This window comes from Siphateles boraxobius, unplaced genomic scaffold (assembly GCF_051911475.1).
Source record: "Siphateles boraxobius isolate OS27281-9 unplaced genomic scaffold, OSU_SipBor_1 120, whole genome shotgun sequence".
Lineage (NCBI taxonomy): Eukaryota > Metazoa > Chordata > Actinopteri > Cypriniformes > Leuciscidae > Siphateles > Siphateles boraxobius.
The window spans coordinates 72,501-75,000 of record NW_027508723.1 but is presented as its reverse complement, the minus strand read 5'-3'; the positions used below and the strand labels follow the sequence as shown (position 1 = coordinate 75,000).

The following is a 2,500-nucleotide window of genomic DNA, read 5'->3' as shown; positions in this document are numbered from 1 at the left end:
GTGCAATAACTTCTAGTTCCCTTTCGTTGTCACTCCGAGTTACGTCGGATGACGACGAATGGGGTTTCGCTTAGAAAGCCTATCGACTTCGAGTATTTAAAAACGAGCCAATGGCGAAGAAATGGCATGGGTCTGCGGAATTTGCATAGCGTATCTCCGCCTTACCTCGTGGGTATAAAAGGAGGACGCTGGCAACATGCAGATATGTTTTCGCTTCGGAGCCAAGAGTATCTCTTCACTCTACAGCCATTCCTGAATTCACTCTACGAGACGAGCCATTCTCCGGCCATTCCACATTGCCTGCTGATCTGTGCAGTGATCTGCCAGTGAGTGTGTTTCTCCCTGCTCGCTTCAACATCGTGGAGTTTTGTCCTCTCACAAAAGAGCTCGCACGCGGCACGTCTTTTTAAAGACGGCTTGCCCGTGCATTTCGGTTTCGGTTGACTCATTTCCGATTTTGATGGGCACATTCTCTGCTCTGCGTGCTTGGGCTTGATCACGCTAGAGCAGCGTTTGTAGATGACTGACGTTCTCCCCGCGGGAACGTGACCATCGCGTCATTACGGTCGAGACTCAATGATCTCGTTAGAGAGAGAGTCCCCTCATCCACACCCTGATCTAACACTCTCCACGTGCGGTGCTACTTCGGCTGGTGGCCAGGGTGACCTGAGGGTGATGGTATGGAACAAAGGGGCCAACTATCCGTCCGTGCCCCACGCCCCCCTCTTTATTGACGCAACCCGTGAACGATCAGGGGACGCCCGCGGGCCCGCCTTCGGACCCTCCACGGGTTTCCTTTGACGTTCCAGAATCGGATCTGTTGTCCATCGCAGCATCACAGGGCGGGCTAGAATCTTCAGTAAGTGAAGATTTGACAGTGCTGCCACTTTCGGGTGTGCATATGGCATTTGTCGAGTCAGATCCTGAGATGACGGCCATGCTTTCCCAGGCCACCGCGAGCGTCAGACTAGAGTGGAACCTTCCTGCCTCCTCCACGGGCTGTGTCGCCATGTGCAATGGACGTGCTGCCGCGGGCTCCTGGACAGGACCTCTGCGCCTATGGCACATCAATTGCCTCGAGTTGCTGGCTGTATGTTTTGCTCTGCGCCGCTTCCGGGCCGTGCTCAAGGGCCAACACCTACTAGTCCGGTCAGACAATACCGCGACTGTAGCGTACATCACCCGCCAAGGTGGTCTGCGCTCCCGCCGTATGTCGCAACTCGCCCGCCACCTCCTCTTATGGAGTCAGAAGCATCCGAGGTTGCTTCGTGCCATTTTTATCCCCGGAGCTCTGAGCTGTGTAGCCGACGAGCTCTCACGGTTTCAGCTCCTCCCGGGAGAATGGCGGCTCCATCCCCGGTCGGTTCAGCTGTTTTGGTATCAGTTCGGGGACGCACAGATAGATCTGTTTGCCTCTCACGACTCGATCCCATTTGCGCCCAGTTTTATTCCCTGACCGAGGGCATGCTCGTGCGATATTCCCCTCAGGTGAGCTTCTCCGAAAGCCCTGAGTTCATCCAGCACTCCTGACGTCGGCGCCAGTGTCTATTGCCTGCGTGGCGGCTAGGTGCCTCCCGTGTGCATGGTCCCTCCTCCGAGCGACCCCCACATGTGTATTTCCACTGTAAGCCTCTCTGAGTGTGTGTCTTTCCCTTGGCAAGCCACCTTGCCACCCCTGGGGTTGAAATATTCCCCCTGCGGCTGGACAACCCAGTGTTCTCCATATGCACCCCTCCGGGTCATATGTGTATTCTCTAAGCCCCCCCCCCCCCCCCCCACTCTGGGTTGGGAATAATTGCATATTTCCTATAAGCAATGGGATATGCTCCCCAGTGTACCTCGGTATTCCTGTGCTAAATAGGAGTCCTTTGTCCGTGCCAATCTCACGACAGGGATCTCAGATTTACGCAGGGCACTGGAAGCAGCCGAGAAGGTGGCGTGATTAGACTGGTAACCCCATTCGTCGTCATCCGACGTAACTCGGAGTGACAACGAAAGGGAACGTCCCGGTTACGTATGTAACCCTCGTTCCCTGCGTAGGGAACGGAGAAGTTACGTCTGCCTGCCACTTCCGCTGTACCGCGGGGATCACCTGAGTTCAGTCTCGGCTCCTCAGCGAAGAAACATATCTGCATGTTGCCGGCGTCCTCCTTTTATACCCACAAGGTAAGGCGGAGATACGCTATGCAAATTCCGCAGACCCATGGCATTTCTTTGCCATTGGCTCGTTTTGTAATACTCGAAGTTGATAGGCTTTCTAAGCGAAACCCCATTCGTCGTCATCCGACGTAACGTCTCCGTTCCCTACTCAGGGAACGAGGGTTACATTCGTAACCGAGACGTTTTTGTTGTTTTTCGAAATATGAGTATATAGTTTTTGGTTAATTTAAGTACTTAAGTTGAATTAAGTTAAATAAGACTTAATTCAATTATATTTTTTATATTTTATTTAATTTCACTTCATGTTTATTTCAAGTAATGAAAATGTTTTAATGGTTTT

General features: G+C 52.6%; 1 protein-coding gene across 1 annotated transcript in view; it reads left to right on the top strand.

Moving 5' to 3' along the window:
• The window catches only part of trabd2a (TraB domain containing 2A), a 62,819-nt gene that overhangs the window by 54,800 nt on the left and 5,519 nt on the right, over positions 1-2,500 (top strand). The gene's annotated exons all lie outside the window — the stretch shown is intronic.